A 22,175-nucleotide genomic window follows, 5' to 3' on the forward strand; every position below is an offset into this window, starting at 1 on the left:
TGGAGAAGGGTTAGAGTAGCAAGATGATACTGAGTGGAGAGAGGGGGAAGCAAGAAAGAAAAAAGAGAGAGCAAGGGTGAGAGAGAGAGAGAAATGGAGAACCTCTTGGTTTAATGGTCCTGGTGTTTTCAGCTAGAGGTTTCGCTGCCAATGTGTCTCTATCTTACACACACACACACGCACACGCACACACGCAGGCCAGGTGGTTCCTGCTTACATACATGGCTTGGCACTTTTACTCTCTGGCTAATTCACTTCCCACATGAACAACACAGCCTCCTCCCAGAGACTTGTCATCCATCTGCTTGCCGAGATGCTGTCTGTTTCCCTCCGAAAGCTGGTCCAATCAGCATTTCACTTTGGCCAGGGTAGCTTATCAGCAGCTCCTCCATAAGGTCTATAATTGCACTTTCTCGTTGTCATTCGCCTGGCTGGCTTCACCCTCTGTCCTCCCTGTGTGCCTCTGCCCTACTCCCCCTGGTCCACCCCCCCCCCCCAGCCCTCTCCTTTTCTGTGAAGGGTCTCTATCAGAATGAATGACAGAATCAGCTTCCTTCCCCCCAATGGCTCATTACTCATAACTTTGAGGCTGTATTGCCTTCTGTCCTCACAGGTTTGCAGATTCCCCACCCCCACCCTCACCCCCAAATGATCCCGAGTGAAATCGAGGATGGATGCCTTGCCTCGCACTCCCTCCGAGCGATGCCACTGTGGCAGTATTGTGGGCAAATATGCCGCTGAGTCTTCACGTGTGATCTGCTCCAGCCTGTCTTTCCCCATATGCTTGTGGCAGGCAGTGGCTCCTCCCAGTCTGCAGCATCTTGGGGCCAGCTTTGAAGTCTGACTCCACTGTCATCATGCTGATGGGGTGCATACTTTCTCTTCCTTCTGGAGCACGGGGTCATGTCTGAGTGCAAACCAGTTATGGGATGTGGACCGCTAACTGATGCTGCGGCCACACGTGTCATGAGTGAAGGAGCATATGATGGGCACGGAGGGCCGAGGATGGAGCTGTGTCTCAGGGTTCTCGGTCCCACCACGTTTCTCCTAGATTTTGGTGGAGTTGTTTTTTTTTTTTTGCATTTATCTTCAGATAGAGTGGGAGGGAGAGAGGGAGAAAGAGAGAGAGAGAAACATCGATGTGAGAGAGACACATCGAATGGTTGCCACCCACACGACCCCAACCAGGGCTGGGGACAAACCGCAACCGAGGTACATGCTCTTAGCGGAAACCGAACCCGGGACTCCCCGGTACACGGGCCAATGCTCTAACCACGAAGCAAACCTGGCCAGGGCTCGTTCCTAGATTTTGAAGAGTAACACAAGTGGAAGGGATATCACGAGAACTAAGAAGTAAATCTAATAATAAACTCTTTGGTATTTACCAGACATGTTGAAGCTTTAGGGACCCAGATGACAATGGAAATGTTTTATACAAACATCTGAAATCTGCTGTTTTGAAGGAGGAAGGAAAATCTGAAGGATGATTAAGAAGGTATGGGGACTCTGCAGGTCTGAGGGTGTGAACTGGGCTTCTCTGCGGTGCACTGCTGGGTGACCTGGGTCTGTAGCAGACTGCTGTTCCAGGGTCACATATTTGGAGCACGCCTAAAGGGTGCGTTGAGGGGTAGACACTGAGAAGATGCTGCTGTACGGAAAGGCATTTTAAGCCCTTACACTGGAGGGTGTGGGGGCCACTCTTGGTGGACTTGGCACAGTGAGATCAATTATGTTCTTTTTCCGAACGTGGAACTTGTGGGGACAGGGGAGGGGTCCGGAAACAGAAAGCACTCGTGGATGTTGTTCTGGCTCTAGTCCGGGGAACCCTGAGCCAAGCATCTGGGCCCTTGAAAACGTGGAAGCATTAATGAGGAGATCTAGTACTTGGTAGCACGCAGCACCCTCAGATGCTGATGACGGACCTGAGATGCGGCAGCAGCCCTGAGGTAGCTGCCGGCCCAGCCGAAGTTGCTGAGTCCTTCCCGAAGGTTCTGAGTGGCCCAGCCCATGAACTCCTTAGGAGAGTCATGGAGTGCCCACATTTCTTCTCCCCCAGCACGCTGCCCTCTTTGCCTCTTCACCTGGACTCCCAGTCCATCAGAGATCCCAGCTGACCCTCTCTGTGAAAGCCATGTCCAGCCAGATCCTACAGAGCAGCAGTTCTCAACCTGTGGGTTGCGACCCGTTTGGGGGTCGAACGACCCTTTCACAGGGGTCGCCTACGACCATCAGAAAACACAGGAAATATGTGTTTTCCGATGGTCTTAGGAACCACGTGCAGATACGCCCACGTACAGCTACAGCGTGAGGAACTGTGTCAAAGGGTGGCGGCATTAGGAAGGTTGAGAACCACTGCTCTAGAGGTTCCCTGAAAGATTCCTCGAACCCCCATTCTAAATGGGAGAATACATGAGGACGACGTGGAGAATTCAGTTCGTCCCCCACGGAATGGCCGCGTTGCCGCAGCACAGAGCTGTGTGTGCCTGTGCCTGGATCGTCAGGCAAGTCCTGGAAGTGAGCGGACTCAGTACTGGTGGTCAGTAGCCAAGGTTTGCCAGCGCAGCCTCGGCCAGATAGAGAGAGAGCAGGTGGTCAAGTCAGCCTCCGAGGGGTTGGAAGGTCACCCGCAGGAAAACCTGTCCTTTACTGTGATTTTCCAGGGGGGCCATGCGGATAGCCGTGTTTCACATCACTGAACCCCGGTGTGCAGGCCTCTCCTGCACACTTGCGCACACATGCGTATGTGCTTCCTTCTTACTTGCATCCGATCTGCATAGAGGAGCAATTAGAGTGTAGCAACAATTAATTACAGAAGAAACTGAAAGCCAGAAATCTTGAGTCCAGGCTGAGCTTGGCTGCCCACTTTCTGTCTGCATTAGACAAGCCGCTTAACCTCTCTGGTCTTGCTTTCACGCGGATTATCACACCTGCTCACCCAGTATATAGAGTACCTGGAGTGTCATGACGCCAAGGTTGTAGCAGTGCTTCGAGAAGTTGAAAGGACCTGCCTTATATAATGGATTCTTTCAAAGCTCTGTAGGCACGGTGCTGGGTCCCCAGAGTTAGCACTGTACGGGCAGTCCAAACAAGCTTCATTTGTTTTGAGCAGCTCAGATGCACATTTTGTTAAGAAAAATGACTCTTAAAAACACCATCATTTGTTATAATAATCTGGTAGTGCTGAATGGACCTGCATTATACCAACAGCCTCCAGCTTGCTCCTTTAGGATCACCTCTTCAGTTAACTTCCGTGCACTCGTAAAACTGCACCTTGTCTCTTCTGCCCTGTGCTCCTCGGGTTAACCCTTGAGAGCTGTGGACGAGGTTGGAGCCTGTGCACCCTAAACTGGCCTGACTTCTCTCTAGGACTCCGCCCCACTGAACAGCAACGCTGTAGCCGGCAGCAAGGAGCTGCAAATTCTCTTGTACCCTAAGAGAGCACCTCAGACCCCGATCCCAGACAAACGGAGGAAACCACACTATTCCAACATCACATGTTAGAAGTCTGCGAGCCCATGATATTCAGGATGTTGGGAGCTGGAATTCCTTGGGGTGAAATCACGAGAACATCCTGGCCCAGCCTTGAATGAGGACCCAATTCAGGGAGATTGGTTATTTGATTCATGATAGGATCTAAGTTCTTTAGGAGATTTTTGTACAGGAGTCAGTGAAGAGAAGGAGGATATACTGTCATTTATAACATAGGCATCTTCAGAATCATGAGAGCTTATACCTGATAGGTGATGAGATCTTGCTTTGTAGAAGACAGTGAAGATGGGCTGAACTGCAGTCGTTAAAAATAGCCCTATGTGCCCGGCCGGTGTGGCTCAGTGGTTGAGCGTCAACCCATGCACCCAGAGGTCACCTGTTTGATTCCCGGTCAGGGCACTTATCCAGGTTGTGGGCCAAATCCCTAGTGGAGGGCATGCAGGAGGGACTAAATGATGTTCTCTCTCATCAATGTTTCTATCTCTCTCTCCCTCTTTCTTCCTCTATTTCTAAAATCATAAAGAAAGCAAAATTAAAAAGTAGCCTGGTGCAAGCTGACGAGAAGCATCTCAGGACGTTTGCTGTCACACCTGCTCAGTAGCAGATCAAAGGCAGTGCTCCGTGGTTTACACATGTGGGTGGGTAAGTGGAATATTATTCAAATATTGGTGCATGAGCCCTGGCCAGTTTGGCTCAGCGGTTAGAGTGTCGGCCTGCGGTCCAGAGAGACCCAGGTTCGGTTCCTGCTAAGGGCACGTAGTTCGGTTGCATTTTATCCCTGACCCTGGTTGGAGTCATGCAGGAGGCAGCCACTCAATGTGTCCCTTTCACGTCAATGGTTCTCTCTCTCTCTCTCTCTTCCTCTCTCTTCCTCCCACTCTATCTGAACAAAAATGGAAAAATGTCCTCGGGTGAGAAGAAAAAAAGATTGGTGCATGATTATAAAGACTCCTTCCCTTTCCCTAGCCCTGTCAATAATTGTCCATTAAAAATAAATTCTAGAACTCCCACTTTAAAATTTGTTACCTGAATCAGATCAAATGTCATATAACAGTACTATTCATTTCATTGAGATAAAGTTTAGGTTGTGTAAGAGGTGTATGAATGTTGATTGGGTACACTTATATGTTGCAATATGATTACCATCTTAGTAAAAATCTACAGAGAGTTGGAGTATGTAAGGGAATTGGAGAGAGATTACTGGTACAGACTTGCAACTGGTAGACAAGTCCTGGAGATCTAATGCACAGCATAGTGATTGTAGTCAATAATACTGTAGTATAAACTTCAAAGTTGCTAAGACAATGCTTTTTTATAAGGCTCCTTACTGAAGAGGAAGTATTTTTCAGTAGTAAACCTTTAACATTTTGGGTTCTCTCTGACTTGAAAATATGAAAGAACTAAAATTAGACCACATTGGTCCAGGTCAGAAAAATAGAGAAGACAGAAATAATACAGATAAAACAACAACAATAGTCCAGCTGGTGTGGCTCAGTGGTCAACTCATGCACCAAGTGGTCGCTGGTTCGATTCCCAGTCAGGACACATGCCCAGGTCATGGGCCCGATCCCCAGTGGGGGGCATGCAGGAGGCGGCCAATCAATGTTCTCTCTCATCAATGTTTCTATCTCTCTCTCCCTCTCACTTCCTCTCTCTAAAAATCAATAAAGGAATAAAAAAATATAAAAAACGACAACAACAAACAACCACCATCTCTCCATGAATAATGGAGCCCCTGAGGAGGTTTCCTGAAAGGGAGGGTCAGCAGCTGGGTTTAATGAGAGGTAGGGGGTGGCCAGGTAGGTGGAGTCCAGGTTTGTGGTCAATTTGCTTGGCGATTGGCAGGACTTCTTACTATTGCTGCCCGTCAATTTGTTAGGGAGATTGTGTTGTAGGGTGGGAATAGGATTCTCTGACACTGAGTTGCCAGGACTCAAGGAACTTAGAACCCCTCTCTCGGCTAAGTCTCTCTCTAAGAAGAAGGGAACCTGACAAGGTACAGAGCAAGAATCACTAAACACAGTTTAGCTGTGTCCAAGCTCCCATTCATTTAAAGCAAAGGGTTAGGAAGTTATCAGAAGAGGAGAGAACAGGAGCTTATGTGATACCAAGTCGGTGGAAGAGAAAGTGTGACCTGTGCTTTGGTGTAAACAGCGCCACATGCCCACACTCCTGGGCACGGCTGCCTCGCTCACTGTGCGTGAGCCCACTGAAGCCTCCTGGTTTGTACAAACATTTGCTTACTGAGCCGCCAAAGGGCTCGGGTGTCTGCTATTTCTTGACACAAAGTCTCCCCCCCATCTCTGAAACCTCAAAACGTGTGGCCCTCTCTGGGGCTAACTGTTGGCGGCAAGCCGAGGCAGTTCCGCTCCAACTTGGAAGGACAAGGAATATGATTCAGCCATTCTTTTTCACACAGAGGCAAAAGGAAACAACAAAACCTGATGTACGTCAGGAGCAGTGCTTGGCAACAGGTGTGAGATTAGACTATTAGAAGAAATGCACGTGTGCAGTTGCCGTGAGATGGGCTTACAGGTCAGTCTTGGCAAAATGGCATGTTTTCCCTCTGTTTCCGTAGACAGTCATCCACCTGAGACTGTACTGCGATTGGTTTTACTCTGTCACAGTCGTGGTTGTCCTGACAGCCGCCCGCTTCATACACAGGAACGTAGGCGTGTAGTCCTCTGCACATGTGTGCACACTCAAGCCCCCCCTCACGTGCGAGACTGCATGTGTGTGCCCGTGCCCTCACCCTGGGGCCTGTGTCCGACCTCAGAACGTAGGAGACAGCCCAGTGTTTAGCTTTTTACGTTCAAAATATTTTTGAGAACAAGCCCATTCAGAGGAAAAGGAGACTCAAAACCAAGAAGTCATTGCTTTCCATCTCCTAATCTCAGAGCCATACAAATCCATCACTCAAAAATTACATGTCTTGTTTATTAAAGGAGACGTGTGGGCAAATATAACTGCTAGTGCAGTAAGTGGTTTTGCTCTTTTTTTTCTTCCATGCCCTTGCCACTGTTAAAATGACACCACTAATTGATACGTGGGTGATATGTGATGTAGTCGTTCTAATGCGAATAAGCTCTTCCTTAGATGTGTGTGAATGTATGTCTTCTCACACCATATTAGATAAAAATCTAAAGCAGGAAGTCTGGGAACAGCTGTTGTTAAAAAGCTCATGCTACTCTGGCTAGTTGAGTTGGATGAACTTAATAAATAAACACAGAGCTGTCTCCGTCCCATTGTGCATCTCCTGAGGTCCCACTGGGGACCTTCTGGTTTCATGCGGGACTCCGAAAGTGGACTGCTGGTACCCAGCCAGCGTTCTCTGTGCCGTGAGCCAGTGCGTGCGCGTGTATCACATGTAAATCAGGGTCAGGCCGGGTAACAGTCAGCTGTGCAACTAATGAGAAATTATGCAAAATTAGATGGATTATGTACATGTTTTCCGTTTTTGTCTCTTAGCAGTTTAAATATTTAATTAAAATACACATGAGAGAGGCACAGCCTGTAACTGTGAGATTTCCTATGCGCTGGTTGTAAGGTAATAGCCTCCTAAGTTATTTTTATGGGTCATTCTATCTAGTGGCAACTTGGAATCTAAAGCCAGCTTCCCAAAAGGAATGTCTGTTTTCTCACTTTCTAATAATTACTTCAGGTCTGAGAGTAAGGACTGTCACAGTGAATACAAATTAGTTGGCTTCGGGGTTACTACTAAGTAGGGATTGTTTGGATCGGAGTCTCCTCCGTTTGGGGCCGAGTAACAAGCTCATTTGTGAATGTGTGCCTCCCTGTATTCTCCGTGGATATGCTCAGAGCACCAGTATATCTAATGCTGTATCTTCCTAACACTCTATCGTCTAATAGCGGAGCTGCTGTTACATAAAAACATGCAGATGTTTGGAGTGATGTCTCCCTAGCTCCCATCCTCAACCTTCTAAGTGACACAGATAGAAGCAGTTGAATATTTATTTAGAAAGGTGGCATCCTGGGACTGTTTCACAAGGCAGCTCATTTGCTTGAAGGTCCCCAGAGACGGTGAAAGTCATGCCACCATGTCTCCAGCCGCCTTGAGGCCACGGAAGCCAGGTGCCCGCTAGAGCATCCAGCTCACATTTGTGGAGCGCGTTGTGCTGTTGTCATTTCCGTTTGATCCAAGTTACTTGGTGAGGATTTACATCATTTACAGTCACGCAGGACTTTCTGTCATTTTAAGAGTATGTTTATGTGGCAACAGTATTTGTGGGCTGTGTCCGCCGAGGCAGCAATGTGTTGTTTGTGTGTGTGCTGTGTAAAGGTTATTGCTCTCCCAAGCCACCCCAATCCGCAGCTCTCTGCACCAGAACTAAATGCCCTCTGATCAGGCCAACTGGGCTAAAGAATGAGGGCTTGCCCTTGAAAAACTCCATCGGTAATAGAATGAGCAGTTACTTGTCTGTTACCACCCACACACACGCCCACTGCACTGCGCGCGGGAGCGGGGTGATGGGAGCCAGGGGTGGGCTTTGCCGGATGCTGGCAGGACACCCTGAGATACCTGTGAATGTGTGCCTGGCTCTTGCTCCGGTACCTCGATGGCAGACTTGGACAGCTGCTCACCACACATCCAGCTGTTTTCCTTAGATGCCTTTCCCGCCAAGGCTCCCCTTGCACCCGTGGTTGTCACAGTTGCTGATTGTCCAAAGGGAAATATAGGATGTGGTCCAGCCTGCACCTCATAGCTTTTGAAGGTGTCACCACTGAGGCCTAGGTCCTCTCCCGTGCCCACCACAACACCCCACAGTGGAGGAGAATATTCTTTTTTTTATTACAAGCTGTTTCGATATTTTAAGTCATTCATTCTAAATATTACAATTTGTAAAATATACTTAGAAAAATTAGGTAAGTCCTGGGCACTTGAGTAAATAGTAATAGAACTATTATAAGAATAGGCTTGGTTATTAATTACAATGATTATAGTATATAACATTTATTGAGCATTTATTATGTGCCAACCACTGTACTAAAACATCTACGTACATCGGCTCTTCAAAAGCTTGTGACGATCACAAGGTATATAGGCTCTTATCATCCTCACTCAATAGAAAAGGAGATGGGGGCTTGGGGGGTGGTAGTTCTGTAACTCGAACACCATCACAGCTAGGAGGGCGGTTTAGTGAAGGCTAACAGTGAAGCTTCTGTGGCCGTATGAAGGGTGATGTCCCCCAGGCCGGGACCATCCTGAGGTTAGAACACGGCCACATTTCAGACCATGACTGATGTTCACATCAGGCTAATACTCTGTATCTAAGGAACAAATAGAAATGTGTTACTTTATTTACAGTAAATTGTTACTATTAACACTAAATAGTAACTAAATTGTTACTATTAGTGTTCTGAGACTTGCATGGTCTGCCTATGCAAATCTCCTGTGTGATCCGGGCTTCTCTGTGTCTTCTCTGAGTTGACGTATGCCATGTCATGCATTGCGGCCAATTATGGCACTTTCTACTTTATTCCAAAGTCCAAGCATTTCTGAAAGCCACAGTGCTCTACTGGGGATGAGGAGGGGGAGTTAAGAAGTACCTCTTACTACTATAACTGGAAAAAATTCATTTCTGCCCACCAGTGTGGCTTAGTGGATTGAGCGTCGTCCCATGGATTGATAGGTCCCGGTTCGATTCCTGGTCAGGGCACATGCCTGGGTTGCAGGCTGATCTCCAGTAGGGGGTGTGCAGCAGGCAGCCAATCAATGTACCTCTGTCACATTGATGTTCTCTCTCTTTCTCTAAAATATCAATACAAACATATATATTTTTGCTTCATTTCTTAAGTAGGGATACACCATGATGACTGCTGTAGGATACACAGTGGGGAAGTTGTTCCGACAGTAAACCCTACTAAGAGTTCTCATCACAAGAAGTTTTTTCTTCTTTCTTCTCTTTTTCTTGCATGTATATGAGAAGGAGGATGTTAGCTGAACCTATTGTGGTACTCACTTCACAATACGTGTAAATCAAACCATCATACTGTATGCCTAGACTTACACAGTGATGTATGTCAGTTAGTTCTCAAAACTGGAAAAAAATTATTTCTATACAACTACAAGAACTTTTCACAAGGAACGAGAGGGGCATAGTTGGGAGAAAGAAAATGGCACAAGGGAACAATATCTACTTTGATCAAAAGAATAGTCTGAGAAATTACATACTCCAGACATAAGCAGTTTAACAGGCAGGCTTATTAATTAATTCTGTGAACAGCCAACCTTTTTCTTTCTTTTTAAATTTATATTCTAGAGAATTAACAAATTGGGGCTTATGGAAGAAACACTCAACTTTCATTTTAGAAGTGGACAAAAGATTTAAATGCCTCTTGGACCCCAGGATTTATTTCCTCATGCATTTATTTATTCACTCATGTTTCTATCTATTCATTTAGCAAATACTTATTAAAAGCCTATCCTATGTAAAGTGATAAGCCATCTTCTACTGGGTATAGCATTGGAAGTGAAATAAAGTTTCTGCTTTCCAGAAACTAAGGGTGTGCCAGACGAGTTCAGACAGGTACGTGCTCAACCATCAGACAAGAAAGAGCTAGAAACTGGGAATGAAGTACATTGAAAACTGGGTGGAACTCAGGGGTATCAGAGGTATTGTGTGCAGTGAAATTATTTTAAAATTTAGAATTTACAAGATAAGTTGGAAGTTTCTTTAGAAAACATCTTTCTATTAAATAGAAGTTTATATGCTGAGAGGAATAATACAGTTGATATTTCTGGAATACTTAATCTGTACTAGGCATTATACTAAGTGCTTTTCATTGTCTCATTCAAGTCCCCACAACAACCCTGTAAAGGTAGGCATTAGTTTTTCTTATATTTTAGGGTTTGCTCAATTATATGCTCCACGGTTAGAGCAAAAGCTTTGTCTTTAAAAGGCCACACAGATAGAAGGTACAAAGGAAAGTAGAGATGTAATACAGTATTAATTATTGGGCCAGTGAAATGTTTCTGGAGAAAGTCATTTTATATTAATTTGCTCTAAATCATGGTTCCTTCTAAGAAAACAAGTTGTGTTACTTCAAATACTCAGAGCCGTACAAGTTACTGACTAAAACTTTTTTTCAGTTCATAAATGCTACTGTTTAAAACTAGGTAATGACTATTTGTTATTAGCACACTACATATCAAATAGATGACCAAGAAAGCCTGTTTTTTTTTTTTTTTTTTCTCATGAATAAATGAAACATTTTACCTGAACTCCTGTTGAAATTATTGACTTATGTACTGGCCTTTCCTCCCCTCAGGGTGCATATTCTCACTCATTTGAGGGGAGAAAAACATGATTGAAAATTTTCCCTCCATTTTTTTTTCCTGCCTTGAGATAGTTCTTGCTTCCAGAAGAGATACAGAGGAGGAGGGCTCTCAGAACCCCGGTTTGTTCCATACTTGGAGTAGGAGGGGCTGTACTTTACAGTAAAACAGATGAGGTTGAGCGTTTGTACTGGCTATAAGTAAGGTTTTTTCCATTCATAGAAATGTTGCTTAATTTACCTTGTCTTCACCAGACAGGCAAAGGATGGATTCAAGTGGTTGCATGTGGGCTTACAGCTCTCTCCCGACGCAGGGGTAGTGGAGTCAAGCACTGGGGGGACTTCTTCACGGAGCTGTTCTTAGCCCCTTCCTACTGAGCTCTGTGTCCCACCTGCCTAGGAAAAACTGGCACTTAGATGTTGAAATAATTCCTCTGAATCCTCTAGGTATACGATAACGTTATTTGTGGGGAAGAAATGTAATATGCTTGGCCCTGGTTGGTTTGGCTCAGCGGTTAGAGCATCGGCCCACAGACCAGAGAGACCCAGGTTTGGTTTCCGCTAAGGGCATGTACCTTGGTTACAGTTTGTCCCTGGCCCTGGTTGGGGTCATTTTGGTGGCAAGCCACCTGATGTGTCCCTTTCATGTCGATGTTTCTCTCTCTCTCGTTCTCCCTCTCTCCGTCCCTCAATCCCTCCCGCTCTATCTGAAAATAAATGCAAAAATGTCCTCAGGTGAGGATAAAAAAAAGAAATGTAATATGCTTGGATTGTCGCTTTTCTTAATGAATTTTACATATGTGCATAATGAAAGGTAAATGCTCAATCTGTATGTGAATCGGTATGTTCCAGTTGGGTCCAGACCAAGGAGGCTTCCATATCAGTATCTGATTCCATGAGAGTGATCTCCAAAATTTGAATTTCATTTTTGCTTTTATTAGAAATTATGTCTTAAGCAGTACCTCGACAAAGACAGAAAAGAAAATTGAATTATTTACATTCGAATTAAATATGCATATACCGTTGTTTTTCACTGCTTACTATTAATTTTTACTTTGTTTAGTCCTTGATATTTTAAATAGTATTACTTCTGTTGAAGAAACCAAGGCATGGGTAATTTGCCAGAGGCCACGCCGGCCTCATTGCTAGGAAAATGGTCCCTTGGAGAGGTGTTGGCAAACTGCGCTCATGTCCTGGGCTGCAGGTGTGATGCCTGCGATGTGATGTGCTCAACCGGTTGTAGCTGATATGATCGCTCTAGAATCCAGAGAGCCATGCCTTCAGTCCACTGTGCTGCACACAAATCCACAGACCCTTAAACTGTGCAGTCTTAATTAATTTAATTTTAAGGACCTAGAAAAAGGGACTTATTGGGAAGATTCCAGCCTACCAATATATTTCGTGAAAGGGAGGACCAAGGTCATCGTCTCTTTCAGGGGCTTCCAACTGCATGTTATTTTCAGTAGGCTGGTGTTTAGATAGATAAACAAACGCAAATCAGCTCAGCTGGAGAGGCCCAAGCCAAGAGGCTGTGCTGGGTTTCGTTCTCTGTTGCTCAGTTCTGCGTATGTTAAGCCAGCTTGTGGTTCACACGCTGATGAGGCAGGGAGGACAGGTTTGAACTACGAGAAACGGTTTGAATAAGTCTAGACATTGGGTTATCTTCTGTCTAGAATCCATTTGTGTCGTGGGCGTCACACTCTGGGGATTAGTGTTTCATTATGCAGAAGCTGTTTTATCTTTGGCTTCCTTATAATAGCTGAAAGGGAATTCTGAGTGGAGAGAGAGTGACGGCCCAGCGCTTAGTAAGTGCAGGGGTCATACCAAAATAAGTCAGATGGCTTTTAACAGTGGCCGGTGAGCACCGTGACCTCACTCTGATAGTGTAGTTGGTTAGATGTGTCTTATCATCTCATTTAGTGTCCAGTATACCGAAGAATTGAACAGGATTCCCTGAGCTGTGAGGGATGGAGAAGGGTGGAAATCCATGTCTGTATGTAGGACCCAAAACTTGGTATAAGTGATTGACAAGGTGAGATTTTGCTGTGGAAATCTAGACGCCTTAGGGCACCTCTAAGGATATAATCACTGCCTGGTCACATTTTAATTAGCTCCTTTAGGCAACAGAAAGCAGTTCAGTTTCTACTGTTCAAATTAAGCCTCTCTTCTGTAAACAATCAACATTTCATTTTCAAAACTGAAAGTGGAACAATGTTTGATTTTCCTTACTTTCTGACTTTGAGAATGTGTTTCACTTTCAGGATGCCTAGAGGAATGTAAACAAACTTTTGTTTGCCCAAATAACTACGTCGTTAATATCTGTTTCCCCGAGCTGGGTGCTCCAAAGGAACTCTGGGCTCAGGCCAAGCCCAGTGGCTCCCGGAACCAGCATTACGTCAGGGGCTGCTGCAGCAGTGACGGAGCCCAGCCACCATCACGCACTCGGGCCTTTTCTCCAAACACCAAAACCTCACATCACACAGATTTTAAAAAATTTAAAAAGTGATTAAGGCTCACTGGTTTAATAGAACCAAGATTGCCAATTCAATCCTGATACGCACTTCTCAGTTTCATTCATTGGTTCTCTCACCCACTGACTCAAATTCATTCATCCATTCATTGATCGTTGACGGCGTGTGATAGAACTGCTAGACTTCCAGTGCCTGGTTCCCACTTTACCGATATGAGCCCCTGGTAGACAAGGGTCCCACTGAGAATAAGTGGATGTTATAATCCTAGTTTGTAACAAAAAGGATGAGTCAGGAATCTCTACAAAAAGGACAAGCTGTATTGTGTACCTGAAAACCAGTTTTTCCTTCTGAAAGGCAACATGGTGTCTGGTGAGAACACGAATTATTTTAAGAACCAGACAGTCCCGGGTTTGAATCCTGCATCTATCATGTACTAGCTATGCCATTTTGAGGAAGTTCTTTTGAGTTTCGGTTTGTCTTTCAATGGAGTCATCATTTCTACTCTGTCCAGTCGTGTGAAGATGAATTAACACATGCAGCGTGGTGATTGACATGGTTAAATCAAGTGTCCAGCAAGTGCTAAATCCCTTCCCCCTCATTTCCAAGCTGTTTTGAGTAGGGGTTGAGGTAACTCTTTTCCTCTCGTGAATAGACAGACACCTCATCACCCAAAGACTAGAACACTATAGGACTTTCCTTTGCAGGCAGCCCTCGCGGGGCCGCCCCGGGTGCCTGAACGTGGGGTTTGGTGTCTCCCCAACCTGGCTGCAGGGATCCAGTGGTCCGCCACCACCCTAGAACTGGAGTTTCCCTCAGTGGCTGGTGTCCATCCACTCCCACCATACCTGAAGCTCCCAAGAGTGACCACAGCCCCCCGAGCGCGGCCTAGGGAGGAGTGAACTCCCTCACGCTCACTGGGGAGGCCATTGTTCCACTGCCAAACTCGTGACCTTTGGGGAACTTGGAAATTTCCTACTCTGTGGGGGGAAAGAGACAAAGAAATTCAAGAGGAAGCTTTATGTAAGTAAAGGGCTCCTATTATAATAGCATTGAAGTGCCTTTGGATTTTGCACACCCTTCAAATTTCTTAGGGTGTGGGTGAGAGAGTCCTAGGAGATTTAATTAGTTCCTTGAGAGGTGCTGTAGTTTGTGACATGGAGGCCCATTTTCTTCCATTGTCCCCTGAGCTGGGGGACCCCAGGAACTACATTTCTGAGAGACTGAGACTGTTCCCATGGTTCGAGTTGTACGGACATTTGAATCGAGTTTAGCTACTTGGTGGAGTTTTATTTTGTCGTTTTGTTTGGGGAAGGGAAATTAAAGTAGTCTAAATCTGAGTAGAGAGGTGTGTGGGCAGTCTAGTTATAATGCTTTCCTGGGCTCCCGAGGCACAGAAGAATGAGTTGCAGAATTTGTAAACCCTTCGGAGATGCGGACGCGCAGGAGGCTGCTAAGGCAGTGTATTCATTTCCATAGTCTCCAGTGATTAAGACCTGATTTATTTCAAACAAAATGTCTTTGCTTTGATTATTTTGGATGCGAACTCTGGACTGGGTGCCTAGGAGTATGTACAGCAAAAGGGGAGACTTGAAGAAACTTTTGTGCTGTTGGCAGAGTTTATATTCCGCAGCTCACAAGTCAGGGAATCAACATCTACATTAATTTAGTCAGTCGACGAAATCTCAGAATTTGCATGTAAGCTCCAACAGCATTGTTCCTGCCTGGAATTAGCAAACCTGTATTTCGTGCCTTTAAGCACGTATTCAACTAATGTTTATTGAGTGTCTCCCTAGAGCAAGATACTGGGAGTTAGAGAAATGAATTAAACTATAAAGGTTAACCTCAGGAAGCTGACAGTCTACCAAGGGAGATAAGACACGTATGTGAACAATTTAAATACAAAATTGTGTCATCTTATGACTCCGGTGGTAGTGGTCTTTCGTGGGTAAAGAAATGGCTTCATTTTGAGGGAATCATAGAAAGAAAGGAGATCTACCTGATCCAGGACTTTGAGTGACTGGAAACTCAGGTCCCTTCCCTGAGCCAGAACGTCCACACTAAGGGTACATTCATGTCTCTCCCCAGGCAGGGAGAGGCAGGAGTTTTATCATCCTTGAACCTTATCAGTGATCTGCTTCTTCACTCTTTTTTCCTCCTATCCGTACCCTCTCCCTGCTTTCTTAAGTCCCGATGCAGCCAGCAAGATGGCTGGAAGACTGTGTGAGGGCTCTCAGATTGATTCCTGCTTGTCTTCACAGGAAAACACCAGGTCAATATTGCCATGACCGTGTGTAACCTTGTCCAGGCTGTGACAAGGACCACTTTATTAAGGGCTTTCACTGAGCGTGACCTATGAATAGGGCCCTGATTTTTCCATAATTATTTATTACAGATCTATCAGTGACTTTAATTGAATATCAGTGTTGAAGTAACGTGGTATGTCAGATTAATAGAGATAGCTATACTCTTGAGTCAATAAGACATGCAAATTAGTTATAAATACTTATTATTGATTATACAGGAGATGCCATTTTCTTCCAGAGCATGGACAGTAGCTAATATCAATCAGCATCCTTTAGGCTTTACTTGCTAAGTTATTTTACAACTTTCTCATGGGCCATTCTCATTCAAAAGAAGCACTGCTATATTAAGAACACAATTTAGATTTCCTCTATTCCACAGATGTTATGTATGACCTGAAAATATGTGCTTCTGATGTATCTGCAGTTCACTGGAGGTTCCCAATTCAAAGGGAATTTATGCCCAGCCGGTGTGGCTCAGTGGTTGAGCATCCACCCAGGCACCAAGAGGTCACCGGTTCAATTCCAGTCAGCGCATATGCCCAGGTTGTGGGCCCGATCCCCAGTGGGGGGCATGCAGGAGGCAACCAGTCATTGTTCTCTCTCATCGATGTTTCTATCTCCTTCTCCCTTCCTTTCTCTCTCTAAAATCAATAAACAAACAAACAAAAAATTTAAAGGGAACTCATGATGAAGACTTTGGAAAATAAAGAATAATGGTGGTGGTTTATATCATTGAACTTTGTGCATCTTTGCTTAAAGCAGGGAGCAGTATATGAGAAGGCATCCCCTTCCCCAGGTTTACACAATCCACTGGTTGAGTCATACTCTCCAAAGTACTGCTACATCAAAAACATCCAACGAGCCTGTGAGTCTTACTCAGAAATCCCAGCCAAGCGTTTGAGACACACGTCCTGCTGCACCCTGTCTTTGTAAACCACATTTATTCTTCAGAGGTCGCCCCAAGCTCTCCAGGAAAGGCCGTTCAGCTCTTGTTTTGTTCTCTAACTGGTTTATGATAGTAGGTCTTATATCACCAATTAGATATAAGTTCCTTCACAGAAGGCACCTCATTTGAGGACACAGCAGAGTTGCAGTTTTTCAAAATTGAAAATAATAGCCCTGGCCAGTTTGGCTCAGCGGTTAGAGCGTTGGCCTGTGGTCCAGAGAGACCCAGGTTCGGTTCCTGCTAAGGGCACGTACTTCGGTTGCAGTTTGTCCCCGGCCCTGGTTGGTCGTGCGGGTGGCAGCCACTCGATGTGTCCCTTTCACATTGATGTTTCTCCCTCTCTCTCCCTTCCTCTCTCTCCCTCCCACTCTATCTGTATAAAAAATGGAAAAATATCCTCGGGTGAGGATAAAAAAAATAAATAAAAAAAAATTGAAAATAATAATAAGAGGGACGAAAGGTGGCGAGAGGCCGTGACTTGCCTAAGGTCACCAAAAGTAAGAGGGTGAATCTGTGCTAGAACCCAGGTCCCCCCAGGCCTGCCCCCTATGTCATCCTCTTTCACACCTGCCGTTCAGGTAAAGCTCTTCATGTATTTCTGGTGACTTGATGCCTGTCCTCACAGCCAGTGAGCGTGAACCCAAGCTCAGTTCTCAAAGGGTTAATTTTCAGATGTCAAATGCATTTAGAGCCAACCTAAATCTGTTCCTTGCTTTAACTTACTCTTCTCATTGAGCATCAGTCAGCCCAGAAATAGCTTCCACAAAAGGCCAGCAGGGGGAGCACAATTGTGTGGAAGGTCTATAAAACTAGCAGTTGTTTGAAAATCACAGACCCAGATATGTGATGAGAGGGGCTGAGAAGGGCCAGGTTCCCCATGTCCGAGAGCTTTTAAAATGGTCTTAAAAACAACTGTAGGCTTTTATAAACCAGCTTTTAAAATTATATAAGCTGCAAATCAAGTCCTTAATTAGGCTTACAACATAGGTACACCAATAACAACTACGATGACCGTGTTGTTTTTGTTTTTGATGTACTTTTATTTTTGTTGTGCTTTGCACAGAGAGGACAGAAGCAAAGGCAGTTCTGCACCACAGAGCAGCTTCTCAGGGTGACCGTCTCCTGCTGATTTGTAAATGCTGGGGCAAAGCTGAATTCGTTCTGGAAAATAAATGTCAAAGCAAGTCAGAGCCGTTTACTCCTTAGCAGGAAATATTGATCCAGTGACATTGTTCAATTGCAATGACTGTTTCTGCCGTGTTAGTATATTTAACCAATTTGGGTGAAGAATGAGGCTCATGGTGTCATTTGATTGACTAAATATTAGAACCCGTGTATGTTTGAGCCATTTCCTGTGTTCGGTCACCAGTATTTATTAAGCCTCTACTGTGTACCAAACACTCTGCTGGGTGCCAGGGTAAGAACTGGGTTTTGGAATTAGACACACCTGGTTCAGGTTTCACTTCTGTCACGTACCAGCCATAAAGGTTACTATGAAAATTAAGTGGCAAAATGTATGTCAGGAACTCAGACCGTGCCTATCAGATGATAAAGACTGAATTATCATTGACTTTTATTACCGTGACCCTCATATTTCTCATTCTCACCTTCTTCAGGGCACCGATTTGGTGAAGGAAAATGTGTGGGACAACAGCTTCTTTATGAACATGTTTAAGAGTAGACAAGATTTGGAAATGGGAGAGATCGAAATGTGAAAGCAGGCTTTGGTGAAGCCATTATTTAAAATAACTGTAGTGTGTTTAAATGAGACACTAACTCAAATTTCAGGAGGCTATACCCTACTAGTAAACATTTGAGGAATACTGATCAAGATATTTATAATATTTTCTTCCTCAGTCTCCCATCCCCTTCCCCAACTATTTGCCCTCCTGCCTACTCCTTCGGTATCACCAAGGTCCTCCTAAGGTCAGTCCAGCCTTTCTCTTCCCTGGCCCCTGGGGCCCCTCCTTCCTCCATCACCCTCTGGAATGTCACATCAGCTCCTGTTTCTGCTCTTGGATGTCAGAAGTGTGGGTGATTGGTCATTCTTCTTCGGCTGCCAGGTAGAATGTGTTCCCTCCCCCCGTAAAACATGGCAGGCTCATGTTTTTTACGACCCCACAATCCCTTTCCAGCCCTGCCCCCAGAGGCAGTGTTGGTGGGTGCTCCGGTGTTGGATCCCTGCGTGCTGACCCCGCTCAGCCCTGCGGCAGCATCCTCTCCTTTTCACCTTGACCCCTCTTCTCAGGGTCAGTTCCTGCCCTAGACTGCAGGCTGCTGTGAAGGTTCACGAACGACTGAACTTCAGACACCACAGGGCAGTCTGAGCCCTGGAAGGTTTCCTGCCAGCCACTGTTTCTGTTTCCCCGTGAGGCTCTCCACCCTCCTCACAGGCCAGACTCGGCGTGTGCGGCGCAGCCCCTCCGACCGGGCTCCTCAGCACACGCGATCCGGCGGGGGAAAGCTGCTGCCCGGGATTTCAGAGTCAGTGCCTTGCCTGATTCCACAGCTAGCGCCCAGGATTGTGTCCCTGAGCATTTTAGTCCTCCCTTTGCTTTGCAGCTTCAACTGCGGTGTGGTTTTTGCGAAACACTTTCATTGAAATCACATGTAGGTAAAGAAGATGGTATAAATGAAACACCCTCAGCTTGCAAGGAGTGGTGCACACATCTCAGAAGAACACGGATTGACACATTCCTTAGGACAGACTGACCACGAGACGGTGATGGCAGTGTGCCGTAGGGAGAGACCTTGCCGCCGTTCACATGTCCATGGAGGCCCCGGTTTGCACAGCAGAATGCTTTTTCTTTTTTAAAATGTATTGATTGATTTGAGAGAGAGAGGAAGAGACACGATTGTTGTTCCACTTATTTACGCAGTCATCGGTTGATTCTTGTATGCGCCCCGAACAGGGATCAAACCCAAAACCTTGGCACATCAGGACAACACTCTAACCAACTGAGCTACCTGACCAGGGCCTACACAGCAGAATTCTCCTCCATTCATTTCATCCATTTTATTCTGAATAATATTGGCATAGCCTTAGGGGAGAACACTTTAAAAACCTTTTAAATAATGTAGTAACTTCATTAACCTGAGGTCAAAACTTTTGGGTAAGGGGGCATGTAGGAGGCAGCTAACTGATGTTCTGCTCTCACATTGATGCTTCTCTCTCCCTCTTCCTTCCTCTCTCTAATTAAATAAATAAATAAATAAATATATTTTAAAAATAAATAAATAAACTTAAAGCAAGTTAACAGTCATTATGACCACAGTAGTCCCCCTTTATCCACGGGGGATACATTCCAAGACCCCCTGTGGATGCCTGAAACAACGGCTAGTACCAAACCCCATATGTTACTATGTTTTTTCTATACATATATGCCTGTGATAAAGCTTAGTTTATAAGTTAGGCACAGTAAGAGAGATTGGCAACAATAAATAATAAAGTAGAACAGTCACAACAAGGAACTGTAATAAAGTTATGTGAATGTGATCCACCCCCTCTTTTTCTCTCAAAATATCTGGAATTTTCCATTTAATATTTTTGGGCCGTGGTTTCGTGTGGCTGACTGAAACCATGGAAAGCAAAACCGCAGATGAGGGGGGACTGCTGTGCTCCCTCCGTGACCTTGGGTTCATCACATCATGTCTCTGAACCATGATTTCCTTACTGATGATCTCTGACCTGCTGTGAAGGTCACCGGTCCCCTTCTCTACTACAGATATCACGGAAATAGAACATGCAGTGATACCTTCAAAGATGATGTGGAATATGTGTTTGAGCTAACTGATCTTTACGTTACCTTAAAATAGAAATGACTCATTATTAGTTGATGGGGAATAAGTCAAAATAGAGCTTGCTAAACGTTTCCTTTCGATTCTTGAAAAAGTATTTAACTTTGCTTCTTCTTGGTATGATTAATTTAGAGAGAAAAGGAATGCGAAGATCCTATTTACCCCATCATTCCACCACGTACTCCACTTCCTTAGTCTCTCGTTCTAATTTATTGAAGGAAAACTGTGGAGGGAGGAAAGAAAGGGAAGAGAAGGCAAGGCTGTGAGGAGCAGAGGTAGTTTCATGAGCGCACGTTGATCAACTCCATCTGCGTTTAAAGTGAAAGAAAACATTTCCCACACACGTTTAGTCTTTCCCTTCTAAAAATGGACAGCACCTGGGAGAAGCTCCTTCCCGAGCTCATTAGCACACGGCGGTGCGTGAAGACGGACCGGAGTTAAAGGCTGTGCGCACAGGTCCTCCCCCACCCTGCCTGTTCTTTCACCCCCGGTACACTGAGCGTCTTCGTCTGAGCGCTGACTTCACCAGTGTCCTGTCCAGGACATGAGCAGGACTTTGCACATGGTTCGCATAAATATTAGCCAAGACTGAGGACAGGATGTGCTGCAAGTAGTTGGTGGTCAGAGTAGAAGGCAGGGGTTGTGCCTGGAGACCGGGAGCCTTGGGTGCCTCGGCCGCCAAAAGGGGAGCTCGGAATGGTTCACCCTCAAGAGCTCTTCTCTCCCCGCACTGACACGTTATGGAACCTGGGATCGCAAACAGATGGTCGCTGCTTCCTGCGTTGCCAGGCTGTTTGATTCCCTTGCCCCGCTCCCTGAGAGCACGTGGACTTACAGCACGGGTGATCTCCACCAGCGAGGTGCACGGCGTCGTAGGGGACATGGGGGCAACTCTCAAACCGGTATTAGCTGGAATGGAAAGGCAGTCCGGTGGGAAATGGAAATAATGGGGTTTTAGTGTAAAATCAAAACGACCTACCCTGGCCGGTTTGGTTACGTGGTTAGAGCGTTGACATGACCTAGGGGTCATGGGTTCGATTCCCTGTCAAGGGCATGTACCTAGGTTGCAGGTTCAATCCCCAGTCCTGGTCGGGGTGGTCGGGGTGGTGGCAGGAGGCAACCAATCCATGTGTCCCATGTGTCTCTCCCACATCAATGTTTCTCTCCCCCCGCCTTCCCTTTTTCCCTTCCATTCTATCTAGAAATCAATGAAAAAATATACCCAGGTGAGGACTAAAAAAAAATCAGTTTCTAACACTCACTCTAGTCATTTAAGCATAACAGCTAGGACTTTGGGCTTTTATTGGCACGCTACAAATAAACAGAGTAGGGGTAGAGACTGTGTCTTTACTCCAAAGTTGACTGTTACCTTTATGTATGTCTGTGATGTGTTTATGAACTCAGAGCACATGCACCATCCGTCCTGTGTGCCAGGGAGCGTGGCTCAGATGCACTCAGATCAGAGCCTCGCTCCAGGGCAAGGCGGGGGTGGAACACAGATTCTTCCTGACAGGTCACATCTGGTATTCTGAGAGACTCAGGTGAGAACGACTTGCTTCTGAGAAAGTAGGCAAATGCCAGGACATCTTCCAAGGCTAGTGCAGTGGCGCTCAGTAAATATCGTTCAAGGAAGGAAGGAAATTTCCTAGAATAAACCCAGGTGACTAGGAAAGTGATTATTATTAATACGAAATACATTGTGTATTTCTTTTTTTTTTTAATCCTCACCCAAGGGTATTTTTCCACTGATTTTTAGAATGGGAGGGAGGGAGAGAGAGAGAGAAACATTGATATGAGAGAGACACAGTCATAGGTTGCTTCCCACACGACCCTGCCCAGGGCCAGGAATCGAACCTGCAGTCCAGGTACGTG

General features: G+C 45.5%; 1 protein-coding gene across 7 annotated transcripts in view; it reads left to right on the forward strand.

Moving 5' to 3' along the window:
* The window catches only part of ATXN1 (ataxin 1), a 393,782-nt gene that overhangs the window by 290,429 nt on the left and 81,178 nt on the right, over positions 1-22,175 (forward strand). Inside the window, exons 9-11 of one of the 7 annotated variants that reach the window (XR_004959022.1) lie at positions 1,389-1,495; positions 4,013-4,131; positions 5,909-6,408. The exons of 2 other annotated variants lie outside the window; for them this stretch is intronic. The gene's annotated coding sequence lies outside the window, so the exon portion shown is untranslated. Of the gene's footprint in view, positions 1-1,388; positions 1,496-4,012; positions 4,132-5,908; positions 6,411-22,175 lie in introns of those variants that run through there. 4 more of the 7 variants (XR_004959024.1, XR_004959023.1, XR_004959025.1 and 1 more) reach the window with 4 other exon arrangements.

The sequence above is a fragment of the Molossus molossus genome, unplaced genomic scaffold, assembly GCF_014108415.1.
Source record: "Molossus molossus isolate mMolMol1 unplaced genomic scaffold, mMolMol1.p scaffold_m16_p_12, whole genome shotgun sequence".
Classification (NCBI taxonomy): domain Eukaryota; kingdom Metazoa; phylum Chordata; class Mammalia; order Chiroptera; family Molossidae; genus Molossus; species Molossus molossus.